Here is a 14,476-nt window from a genome sequence, read left to right on the forward strand (position 1 = left end):
AAATTGTCAAAAATGGGAATAACCCTAATGCTACATGTAATGATGATGGAGGTATCACAGATGATGACCCATCCTCTTGTTTAGCTAAATGTGTGTCATGTCGAATAATGACATCATTCAATGATGTAGCTGCATGAAGAGTCTTTAAATCCATAGGCTCCTTTATGACTATCGAGACCATGTAATATGACCCATGTTTTTCTTCTATTATGTCTCTTATGTTGTGATTCCACCCTATGGTCCCCATGTCTATCATGTGTAGAGCCTCTCCCTCAGCAAGGATAAGCTTATTGTATAACATTCTTAAAACATATAAAGGAACCTTATAATTATTAAATGGTGGTAGGTTGAATACCATATACAAGCTATCCCAAAAATATGATTTCATCCTATTGTGAATACACTAATGTATATAAAAGATTTTCATAGTTTCTTTTAGGGAGTTTCTAGTCAAAGGATCATTGAAAAGAGCACATATATCACTTTTAAGTTTAGCCTTAGCTTTCACTTGATCATATGACAACCCATACATATAAAATTCATGACACTTATCCCTCTATGAACCCCATTTTGTTACCTCCATTAACAACTCATTTGTACTATTGGTCATGTGATCTAGTGTATTGGTGAGGGTTGAGTGGTGATTAAGACTAGAGGACATCAACCTATTGACCATTTATGAAATTTGTAGACTATTTTGTGTAAGGTGGTTGATGAGGTCTCTTGTGCAATGTTATCATGATCTAATGGAATATGCATTGGGTTTATTAGTGGTGGTGGTTGTTGAGGAGCAATATTTTAGGGATTTTTTAGTTGTGCACTACTAGCTTGAGGGTTTTGTGGCTGTCCTATAGTGACTTGAGGGTTTGTGCTTATTCATGCAAAATATTTTCATGGTATGGTTAAGTTTTTTGTGGAGAAAGTGGTATTTCATCTTTGTTTTATTTTTTGGGATTGTTTGAAGCATTTGATATATAAATTTTAAAAAATAATAAATCAATTAAAAACCCTACATTAATAAAAAAAAGGAAAACAAAAATGATAAAAATGGAATCTTACCTTTTTTACTGGGTGTTATTGTTGCAAAAGGATGAAAATGATGGAATAGCATGCTTATTTATTGGAAACACAATCAAATTTTGATTGTTTTCCACTTCCTTTCTTTGTTGGTCCATAGTTTTAGGCTTTGAAAATAGCCAAAACTATGACCATTCAAAAAATAAATAAGCTCTTCAAAACCTAGTCAAGTTTTAAAGAACCTTTGGTCCTTTGGAAGCCAATCGATTTCTAAACATATTTGTTTTTATTGTTTCTCTTGGCTAGGAATTTTTACTAAGCCTGGCCCTATTTTGAGGTCATTCATAACCTCATCAAGTTATTGCAAATTTTAAGTTTTTCAATTATGTGTCCACCATCTTGGTGCAATTACCCAACGGTTGAGGTAATTGAAGAGACTATATGTGATAAAGTCCAAAAGAGGATTAAAGTCATTAAATTTTTTTAATTAAACCCAATAGTTTAGGTGGTGCCATCAATATGTCATTGGTCAATTCATCGAAATCATCTAATTCCTATTTGTGGTTGGCGATGACCCCTCTACCATGTTTCTAGTTTACATAGGATAGTCAAAATCATAAGAACATTTATGTGGTATCTCTGTCACTCCTTCATTAAGTTCTTCATGTAGATCTATGAAATACATTTTGGTTTGATCTATTATTTTCCTTACGTGCAAATCAACCCTAAGTGAGTGTTTGAAACTTCATGACATAACTGGAGTGATACCTCAACTATGCAAAGAAAATCTTGTATATATATTTAAGGATCCTCTCTCTCTCTCTCTCTCTCTCTCTCTCTCTCTCTCTCTCTCTCTGTCTGTCTCTCTCTCTCTATTCATTTTTTTGAGTTCTCCTTTATAATTATACTTAGCCTTGTCTTTTTTTAAATATATTGATATTGTTTACCTTTTCCAAATTCAAATATCTTGTGTAATATTTTCCTTCTTATTTGGATATATTTTCTCATCTTCTCTATTATATGATTGTGTTAATTTTGTTTATTGATTAAGATTATGAATCTTTATGTTCATTGCAAAGTAATTTTGATTCCTAACTTTCAGATTTTTCTACAAGTTGATTAAATTTAAGTAGATTTTTTTTAGTAGTTTCATGATAGTTTAAGGGAAAATATAGGAAAAAGGAGATCAAATAATCAGTATGGTTTATCGCCAATTTTTCCTTTATGCATAAACTTCTCCCTTTTTCCTCAAAATCTAGTAGTTAAGTACACCTTGATTCTAAAGGAAGTCATCCTTCTCTAGAGACTCAACCTCACATTTCAATTCCCACACTTGGGATGTTGATTTGATATTTCACAAGGTTTTTTAAGTCATTAAGTATCACCTAAACAAGGGTACAAACTTTTGTGACTATGGTTACCTTCCCCAGTGGAAATATAATTCATATGTATAATTTCACATCAAGATCACTTACTATTGTACCTCTAGTAGTTAAGTCCACTTCCCTGGGTTCTTCATACTTGGATGTCTTCAACTATAAAATAAGATACATTAAGGGCCTCTAGTTGTAGGGTCATTTGGATGAATCCATATTGAAGGATAACAATCTAGGTACAAGGTTTATTTGAATCATGGTATATAACTTTTTTACTTATACTAAATGATTATATGATGTGGACATCGTTACAAACCTTGTCTTTATGCTTTTTAAACACGTGTCTATGAGTGGCTTAGCATCATAAACTAATAATCATATCTATGTAAACTTAAGGTTTAGTCTTTTATCCCTACATCTAGGAGGTACATCTAGTTGTTTAAACTGATATTGACATAGAGAGAGGTACAACTTAGTACTATGGTAAGCTAGATAGACTAGAGCATTGGTGAGCTTTGTATCATGCTCATTAAGAGTACATGATGATAGGAGCATATTTTTGAGTATACATGAGATATTATTTAGATATAGGTCTATGACCCTAAGAGAAATGTCAAGTGATGTAGTGCAAATCTGGATGTACCCCAAAATGAGTTGATCCAAAATCCATCAAACCAACAGATAGCGAAAACACAACAAAAAAGAAACTACAATGCAAGATCTGATACCAAGCACAACTCTTTATTTATATAATAATTTACTACATGCAATATGCCCCATTGTAAGGCATTTCAAGTTAGGGCCAAATACAAACAACAATTATAGTACTAGTTCTGCAAGAGCCCGCAAGATCTAGTTACCACATGCCAATTCTAGCTAGGCCAGATCCACAACTAGATAAGAACACCAAGAAGAATTCACACTTGTACCCTTAAGTCCACCAAGAAATTCTTTGGTTCCTAAGCCACAACCCTATCTCTTCAAAATCCATAACTACTCCTCATCCCCTTCTCCAAGCTGGAATGAAACATTGTCCCCCCTTTTAAAAAGATCCTTTACTTATACCCAACTAAGCCACTAGTAGGCCCAGCATCTTACAAACTAAATTAAATCATTCTCATTTAATTTAGGTCAAGCCACAAGTCAACTAAAACACTAAATTAAATACCAATACAAAAATTAAATACCAAAAGTCGACTCCCAGAAAACTTGGCACCAATAGAGCCAAGACCAAACTGAGTACCAATAGATCCCCAAGCATTATCGAGTTTTAGAGACCATGCTGAGTTCCCAGACCATGTCGAGTTCCACAGACCATGTCAAGTTTCTAGACATACTAAGTAACCAAAGACCATGCTAAGTTCCTAGATCATGCGGAGCACTAGTATATGTCGAACTCCATAACTTTATGCAAAAATCCCTCCAAACATGTAGGATTGCAAGCAAGCCTAGGATGCTCCTACATTAGACACCCTAGGTTCAAAAAGATGTTCTTAGTAGCTAGAAGAACATAATTTGGGATTCAACACATAAATCCCAAATCAGTTCTTCACATACATATCCTCCAAGTCCTCAACTTGTACACTCTTTCCTTTTTTCTTCTTCTGCTTCTTCACATCCATCTTAGGTGTGCTATAGGTCTGCTTTCCTCACCAATCTCCAACCTTCTCAAAAGTTTCCAACTCAACTTGGCTACCGATACTAGCAAGTTCCTCCTACCAAGTTCTTCATTCCCTAAAGGAATCAGGTAAAACTTTCAGCCACCTTTCTCAACAATAAACACATTCCTAACACAATCATGCACAACCCTACAATCATATTGCCAAGGTCTACCAAGAAACACATGACAATTGTTCATGTAGTGCCTGCCCCTAGGTCATATTTTTGTTATCATTATCAAACTCTTTTAGGGCTAGTTTTATGTTGATGGTTAGTAACATTATTTTGAGATTATCAGATATTGTTTTAGATTTAGTTTATTATACGATGAGATCATTTGGTATTCTTATTTCATGTATGCATGATGATTATTACATTATTTTCAATTATTGATTAGTTAGATGGTTTATTATCAAACTTATCAAACAGGTATGTTGCATTTTTATTTACTGCTTTAGAAATTAAATCAAATTTTTATTTAGAACCTATAGGATAAAAGCTTTAATCGGGAAATAGAACAAACCCAATTTTTAATTTTTCTCTTTTAAATTTTTATCTATTTATTAATATTAGATATTCTGGTTTGGAACCGATTTACAGTGCAAACTACGTGTAAGCTTCAGGCTTGTAGTAGATTCTCTGGATAAAATTATATAAAAGATAAAGCAAGGATATTTTTTTACGGGCTATAGTTCCATTTGTCTATTGTTTTGAAAATTGATTTTGCCCATTTCAAACAAATAAATGAAATCTAACCAAAATGTTGTGGAAGTTCTTTATGGTCTGCAGATAGTTACAAATAGCTCGAGTAAACCTTATGTTTGTTACTCAAAATGCGCCTGAAATGCATATATCAGTTATTCTTCAGGATGCAAAGTTTTTGGTGTACTACAATCTAGAAATTTGTATCCCTGTGGTTAGTTCATTTTAATTTTCAATTTATTGCAAGATATTCCATGTTATCTATATCAGAGTCATAAGTCTGTAGCATGAAAGCCCAAATGGAAACCTCTTGAGCTATCTTCACTTAGCATGGATGTTGGATGTTTTCTATCATTTGTCTCGCTTAATGTGTCTCCTTAGAACTTGAAACTTAGAATTTTATCCAGTTTGAACACTAAGCATTTTTCAGTATTTGAAGGTTTAAAGCCAAGGGTCCAGTATGAATTCCTCACTGTTACTTCTTAGTAATCACCACGTAGATCTTATATCTATTTACTCCTCATTTTTTCATTGGGTTAGGTTTCTTTTTCATGGACTCAGACTTAGTCAAGAGTTCCCTAGAAGGGGCGATTGCTTCTATCATTACTGTCAAGAGTTCCCTAGAAGGGGCAATTGCTGCTATTATTCTAGATGAACAAAGTTTTATGCTATGCAGAAAAAAACTGTTAGATTAAAGCAGAACGAATAAAATAGGGTTAAAAAATCTTCTTAACATGGTAGTTAGAGTAAAGCAGAATGAAATGATCAGAGCTATAAACAAACTGATAAAAGAAGAAAGGATCAATTAGGATTAAAGTCTGCTGTAGAGATCGAAACTGGCTATCAGCCATTAAATATTGACAGCCAAGTTTTTTTTGTACACATGCTTGAATGTTGTAAATGATATACACCTCAAAATATTGTGTAAAATCTATGGTACAACAGAATGAATACCCATAAGTAATATAGCCTCCACATGATCCAGTAATATAGTCTCCACATGATCCAAAAGATTTACCAACAGCTCCTATACTATGTGCTTCATCCAGATATATGTAAACCTAATTCACAATGATATATAAGGACGGGTCGTTGGACACTTGGAGATGTTTATGAAACCAAATAATAGAAACCTCATCATATGAAGAACAATTACTAAAGGATTCTGGAAAACAATATAAACTAAAAATAGTAAAGTAGCCAATGAAACGTTGTACTTCTTGCAGATATGCACAATTTTTGGAAGCTTACAAAGTTCGAACCACATCTTCCAAGTGTAAAGGTGCTGAAAGTATCAGAAAAACTGATAAGCTTTAAACGTTTATATACTAAAATAGCCAATGCACTATTGCTAGCTGTTTAGTAAAGCAAAGACATTGAGGATAGGTGCATAGTACACATAGTTGTGCTGAAAAACAGGAACTTTTGACCCAGATGCAAATCCCATTCGTTTAGCAAAAACAAAACAGTAAGATTTGATTCAACGATACAATGTTTCAAATAGATTTCAGTCATATCATTTGAAATATTGTCCCTTAGCCCTAAGGCTTGTTCACCAAAGTGTGCTTGTTAATATGTATGCAGACCTTGAGAACATGGCGTTTAACGCCCAACTTCATAAAAAACATAACTGCTAAATACACCAATCCATGCAATAATTTCAAGTGCACACTAAAACTATATTCTTTCCATTGTCCGTCACTGGAAGTAATGTTTCAATGCATGATGAACAAAGTAAACTAAGCAGGCAAGGAAGACATGAAATTGAATAAAGGGATAGAAAGAACCACATGGTGCAGTTCATAATTGTCCATGAAAACGAGTTGACTAGCTATATCTAGAGTGAACCTGTATAATGTGCATAGCTTACAAAATTGATGATGGTATCAAGGCTTTAAGGCAACTATTTGCACCCAGTTCAGAAGTCCTTTAGTGTTGACATTGTGCATGTTATACTGTGGATATGCAGAAGACTATTTCACTGTTATATATTTTTATCTAAATTCTTTTCATACATTACACATCTTGATCAAATGACAAGGGATTTACTTATATTAAGACTCGTATCATTTGTATTCAGAAGACAAGAAAGAAATGATGTGCAGTAGAAGTCAACTAATTATTTGGACAAAATTCTGTATTTAGTTTCAAATGAGCAAGTTATTGAAAAATTAAAACCTTGTTTACCCTAGATAAACTTTCATTTGCACAAAAAGAAGAAACATATTACTAAAGCTGTTCTAGTTTGATATACAAAACATCAGATGATGTCAATGACAGACTAATTGATTCTTCTGCAGATACAAAATTATTAAGCTCGTTTATCAATGCCAAGAATACTTGTAGCAGTAAACCAAAAAAATAGTTGACGAAGTAGACATTTGAATGTATAATAAACATAGATTCATATAAAACATAGATAACAAGTATAGAAAACAAGTATAAGTTTCTGTAGCATTACACAGATATGATTTCTAAGTATGTATGTTTCCTTCTATATACAAGCATTTAGAAAAATCTAAGGATGAGTTAAGCTAAGATTGAACATCATGCAGTTATTTTTTAGCACTTGTGTTACTGGTTCATTATGCCACTAACTGCATTTTTCTAAGGCATTCTTCAATTTGGTTATTCTTCTTTGGCCTCCAGAATTGGCATATAATTAGTGTTAAAAAACTTTGATCAAGATATTAGTTTTAGAAAACTAAGTAAGACATTCAATGTTATTGAAGTTGCTCTATTTTCAAATGCTTGTTTCATTGAAATGTTCGACATACCTTTTTGCCTGAGTCAGTGTTCTACATTGGACTAACATGGACAATTACATTTGATTGACTGAGTGTGAAATGACCTTCAATGAAGAGTTGTCTGAGTGTGAAGACAACCTTGGATTTTTTTTGCATATATTCTTCATACTTGAGGTTGCGGATTGTTGGGATTAATTTATCAATCATTGAGTCATCAATGGAACAATAGATTTGTTGTTTTTTTCCAGTAATGAGCATTGTTTTTATATGTAACTTGTTCACATAAATGACAATTAGGACAAAAGGCACTGTATGGAACAAAGAATGGATTTGCGACTTTCAGTAAACCATTTACCTATTATAGAGTACAATTTTTAAGTAGTAGTTGTAGTGTAATCTATGAGCTATTTTGATTAAGTGCAGATACATTACCTTTGAGGTTTTTTGCATTATTTCCTATAACATCTGCAAGGTAATTTTGTCATTGAGCTTGCATATGAATGTTGATTGACCTATACAGAGTGTTTGTTTTTTGTTTGTTCTTGTAACAATGTTCCTGAACAGTAATGCTGGTGTCTCATTTTGAGCAAGTTGATCTTTGGCTGCCATGTAATGGTGAAGAAAATTGGGGTGTATCTCTAGCTGCAAAGACAATAGTCAAAAAGACATATGTAAGTGTTGCATGGAAAATATATAGTTTTATGTCTTATTGATTATATTAGTTGTATTTGTATTTATTTTAGTCATTTCATGTTACCTATGCATAATCTTCTTCTAATTGACCGTCCTTTATTTCTAAGAATTTGACATTCCCTTGTTTCAATGTGCCAACCACTAATGCACCCACAGTTCCAATATGATAATTGCTAGTGCTATTTAGGAGACTTTGGATTGTGTTGTTTGGAATGAAGTTGTATTCATTGCATATGCCATTGATTTTTTCCACTATACTTGAATCTTTGAGCACAAGTATATAGTCACAATCACCTCTATCATAGTCTGATTTTTGTTCAATGTCAAAATCTTCTATAAGAACACCCATGCCTGGAACTATTTTATCTTCAAATTGTTGTATCAAATATCCGTTAACAGCTAATGTTATTGTCATTTCTACTTTTTGGTCTGTTAGATCTGCTCGTAGCACTTCACCTATCTTGTTGACTTTGTCAAGAGTGGCCTTGTACACAACCAAAACATCTCCTTCAAATGTATTTCCTTGCTTGCTTGAATTGAGGTCTTCAATTAAGATGTGAGCACTAGCTTTAACCCTTGTCCTGAAAAGGTTGTTGTATTAGTCTCTCATGCATGCAAAAATTGAAAAAAAAATGATATATATGGGATGAGATATTAAGAATACCTTTTAGTAGATTGTTCTTACCTTGTTTGTGTAGACTTCCCTGTTCTTTTAGTTCCATCCATTGATTCCTGTAATTTTTGAAGAGATTTATTAGTGCATTTTTTTAACAAGTCAACTTTTTGGTGGAATGTAAGTTTTGTTTGGTTTGTTTCAATTATAATCTTGTAAGAAAACACATAATTAGATCAACGCATAACATAGTGATTTATTTGGAAACTCAATTTGGGAGAAAACATTAGTAACATACTAGAAATCTAGTTTTAAAAACTTTTTATTCTAATTTTATCCTTCACATACAAATATTTTAATATTCTAAAATCTAAATTTAAAAGGAGAATATTTTAATATTCTATTTTTTTTGTAAGGAAATTTTCTAAAAATACTCTATGAAGATTAATCTAAATTCTACAATTTAAGTAGATGATTGTAAATAGTAATTTTCATTGAAAAAGACAATTCAAAAAATAGTCTTACAACAAAATGGATTTCGTGGAGTAAAGCTCCCACATAAAGCCTATTTAAATACAATATGAGTCTATTGATATTTGCAAGACAACAACTACTTTTTCTAATTACTAGTTATAAAAAAATAATCCACGCAGTTACACAGAAAAGAAGAATTTTAACATGTGTATCATCCATCTATGAAACCACAAACACCGCCATTGGTTCCAGAAAATCTCCATGTCATCTCTATTTTTTTTTCAAAAGAGTCAGAGCTGACATGGGAGAGGATAAATTAACAGTATACATCTTCTACTATGAACCCTCAAATATGGTCTCCAATTCAGATTGTTTTCCCTGTTTCCTGCCACACATTGTCCCTTTTGAAACAAATTTTAACTAGCAACAAACAGAGGAAGGTGGGTTTTTCTCCTCAACCTGTGAAGTAGGAATATGAAAGAGGGGCTGAACTTTGCCCTTTAATTTCCTCCTCTGCTGAGTGGCATCATTTTCCTTGAGAAGTAGGCCTGCCATGTCTGAATCAGTTAGCACGAACTCCATCTTTCTATTGGGAAGAAGAAAATAGAGTTCCCCAAGCTGTAACTCATCCTCCTCATTGAAAAACCTCTGAAATGTATTCACCACTGTAGAGGCCACCAGAGGCACGTATGAAATGGACCGGGTATTTCCCAACTATGCCAATACATTTCATAGGTTCTGAGAACTCCATGATGCTCCCATCCATCAATATCAGCTTTGCTGTCAATGAGTTTAGAGACTTTTGATGACCAAAAGACATACAACTACCCATTTTAAGGTTATTTCTTTAAGGAATCAATGAATGAATGAAGAGATTTTAATTAATTTTTATGAGACCAAGCGATCAAAAGGATCAATAATGAGCTTCAAAAGCAAGACTATATCACATCTTTCTCTCTATGTCAAGGTAAGAGTGAGCTTCAGAATCAACTCAATATGGGATTTCTCTGTATGTTAGACCAAGTGTAAGGTTCAAAATCAAACACTAATAATATTTCTCCCTATATCAACTCTTTTATAATAAATATTAACTACTCTATTCGCAAGAAAACATCCAGAGCATCTGTCTAACACACTTTGTTGAAACATGAGTGTGAGGATAACCTTGGCTTAAGAAGCGGTATGTGAAGGTTGGGAGTAAATGGGAGATGACGAAACATGAAACCAGCAGCAGAGTAATTGACCCTAGAAACCCTAAAACCAATGGTAGTTTTCCATGACGACTGGATGAGAGTGTCTTCCACCTCGGATTTCCTTTACTCGTAAAATAGGGTACTTAATATGGATCAAATTAGGTTCTTGGATTTGGTGAATTTCATTACTTAATATTTGTCCTCAGATTCACTAAATGGGGAGAATGTTGCAGCCTTAAAAACACACGTCATTGACTAGTGTGGGGATTTGATCTAGTCCCATCATATTCCCATTCTAAATCACTATGTGCAATTATTTGTATATTGGACATGCTTGGTAGATTAGTCAAACTCCAAATGATGCATGGTAAAACCAGGGACAATTTTTAGAAAATGTTTGTGATGTCCAGATTTGTCATTTTTTCCGGTGGTGGTCTAAAAGTGTCATTTTAAAACGTTCGCCGAATCGACCACTAAGAACCTTGAATAGTTGCTCACCTAGAAAGTATTACTTTTGCACAAACTATTGACTACTAGTACGTCTAGAATCATTTTTTAGAGCTTTTTATGAACGATAGCAGTAAACATGATGATAATACAAACATGAATGACAACTGACTAGCAATTGAAAAGGAAGATTCTATGCCAGGTTAGAAGTTGGGGTGAATAAGGGAAAGGAGTGGGCTCATTGAGATCAATACCGATATGCTTTATGTCATATATGTAAATTCAAAAGCAAATTGCATAGATTATAAAACAATCCATTTCCATTAATTTCCATTTTATTTAAAAGAAAGAGAAAGTACAAGATTCGCTCTTTTCATCCTCATATAAAGAGAAATGCAATGACGTGTCCAAGGAAGGAAACAAGGAGATCCAAAGAAGAAAGGCAGGATGTTAATATCGATAAGAGGAAGGCATATGTATATAGGGCAATAGGCATATATGTAAAGTAGGCCCATGATCAAAAGGCAGAAATGTGCAGAGGTAATGTAATAATTTCTAAATCACTCCAAATGGCCAATGGTCTATAGAAACTACAATATAATAGAATAGATAAATAATATTTTCTCTTACAAAATTTTCTCTTACAAAATTTTCTCTTACAAAATTTTCATAAGTAAATAAATAAATAATATTTTCTCTTACAAAGTTTGGAACAAGTAATGACAGATTTTTTTTTTCAAAATACAAATAAGGAAATGAATGGGTAATTAGTTAACAATTAATTTTGAATAGGATAGATGGTTAAAAGATCACGTCTAAAAATCAATTAATAGATGTACATAATCTTAAGATTAATGATGGATAAATATTATTGTTTTTGTTACATGAATTAATCAATCATTCAGTCTTGTGAATTTGATTTATGTTTTGGTTTGAACTCTATAGGACATAAATTGTAATTGCATTTCTAGACATATTGTTGACGAGTTTTCCAACTTGATAGGGGAACAGATTTTCCTAGTTCAAAGCACTTAATGGAAAAAATTAATAACAATGAGAGATGAGAGATTGAAGACAATGTTTATAAACATGTAGATGGACTTTATGATGATGATGCAAATCTAGTTCCTTTAATTTCATTTAGAGAAGCTTTGAACCAGTGGGATCACATTAAGGGGGGACCGCATCCCCAATGAGAATGTGGTTGTCAAGGCCTTGACACCTCCTAGATACACCTATATTTATACTACCTAGACCACCCAATCAATGAACCACCTTATTACTCTTACATAGTATGCCACCTTATGCCTCCCTTTGCACATGCCACCGAGGCACCACTTTATCGCTCCAAGAAGACGTAACACCACCTTATCTCTCCACGTTACTAAAGCTCCTTAACTCTCCATCCTGATACCTCCTTATCTTTTCGTGCTTGTGAATGGGGTAGGGAGCCAACAATAGAAATCGCCAACCATTGTGAGTGACACATTAGGAAATGAATCCACCTCCACATCTAGGTTCATTCCTCTCACCAATCGCTGCTCAGGCACTAGCATAGAATTCCATGTCACCTTCGGTCCAAGGTAAGTGTGGTTGCTCCACCAGTCAAGCCTTTTGTGTGATTTGATCGTTGCACCCCTCTATCAATGGGGCTTGCAATCACCATTGCATTGTGAGCTCATGCTAAATCTATCACATAAAATTAAGTGTACATTAAATATTTTAAAATACTATGACACAACTTATTGCATAAAAAATGCTTAATATCCATAGATCCCAAGTCACAAGAAATGAGATACATGAATAAGGCAGTGATCTCAAGATAAGAAATGGAAATAAATATCTTTAATAATAATAAAAGATAACAGAAAATTTATAAAATTTAATAAAAACTACCCATTGGTGACAAACTTAAATGCATTCAATGTTTCACCCAATTAAAGTCAACACTAAAAATTTGAAACCTTGTAGGAATATAATGGAATAAAGGAAATGAGAATATTATACATTTTGTTGTTGATGTGAACATATTGAAAAACTTTAATTGTGGTTTTTTTAATTCATATATTTTGTTTTAGTAATATAGATGCATTTAGTATATTCAAGTAAACTACTTATCCAAAAGAAACTCATGATTGTTAATTTTTTCCATGTAAGACTTATTTAATTGATGTAGTAGAAATATGGAATAAGAGAATTGTGATGGCCATGAATCTTGATAAGTATTGACATAATTCTCATTATAATAGATTTAGTCAAAGTTTTATATGACTTGATTTAATAAAGACATACATTTAATATTGTCTTTCAAGTTATTAAACATTTTTCTAGAGATAATTTATGTATTTTACTCAAAAATAAATTAATCACAATGAAAACATTATCAACATATAGTTTACAGTTATAAATTGAATCAGTCATTTACTTTTGAAATAAACAAAACTAACAATACATAAAAATCTATTGTACAATTGAAAGAAAATTTCTATAATACTCTATGTGTTATGTTTGAAACCTAATAGAAAAATTTTTATTTTATATTTAAACGTGCATTTTATATTTCAAATATTTAATAAATGTGTAAAAGTGTGATAAATAAATTTGAAAAATATATAGTGAAAAATTAAGGTGTTTGATTTTGTTTCTTGCTTAAGATATATTGTTCCCAAAAATTTCTCAATAATGAGTGAAAATAATTTGATGCTACCAATTAATAATGGTATCTAGTTAAAGCGAAGAGACCTAGTAGACACTTAGACTAATTTCACACACCTAGATCTCCTAACTATAGGTCAAATTATGTTAATTTTTCTAGTGTACCTTTGTAAGTGACTGAAGATGTTTAAGCTAAGGTTAAAATATTTGAGCATTTACACATCTCTTTGTAGACAACTTAGGAAAAAGAGAGAGAGAGTTGCTTTTGGCACAGATAGACCAATCAACAACGAAGAAAGCTACAAAATGATTAACTATTAATACATGTGTGATTGATTATTAATACATAGGTTATTTACTATTAGTACATGTGTTATGTTTTTTGGGGGCTTTTAAAAGTGGTAATTGAGGGCATGTATCATGAAACCCTCACGGTCATTGAACCCCTACTTGGTCTTTTCACTTAATATTTGAGGGAAACTTTATTAGAAAATTTGCATTGAAGTAGTTAAAGTCTATTATTTTAAATTAAAAGCAAGAGACCTCATCACGATTTTTTCAAAATGAAATTTGCATCTCAAAAGTTATAATTCACTATAGAAGTTTATAAAGTCCATTGTTCATAGATATTTAACAAACTACAAATATGAAAGAGCATCATATTCTGAGAATCATACCTCTATTTTATGGATACAACATCAATTGGATGTTATAGTTGACCAAATGCTTTTTGAAGAGATTGATTAGTGCATTTCTTTAACAAGTGAAGTTTTTGGTGGACTGTAAGTTTTGTTTGTTTTGTTTCAATTATAATCTTGTAAGCAAGAGGTGAAGAGGATTTTTTTTTGGATGTTTGCTAATTATCTGAAGTAAGCATAGTTGTTGAAGTAACTAGCTTAT

This window comes from Cupressus sempervirens, chromosome 10, assembly GCF_028749045.1.
Source record: "Cupressus sempervirens isolate cs-2001-9-10 chromosome 10, ASM2874904v1, whole genome shotgun sequence".
NCBI classification, from domain to species: domain Eukaryota; kingdom Viridiplantae; phylum Streptophyta; class Pinopsida; order Cupressales; family Cupressaceae; genus Cupressus; species Cupressus sempervirens.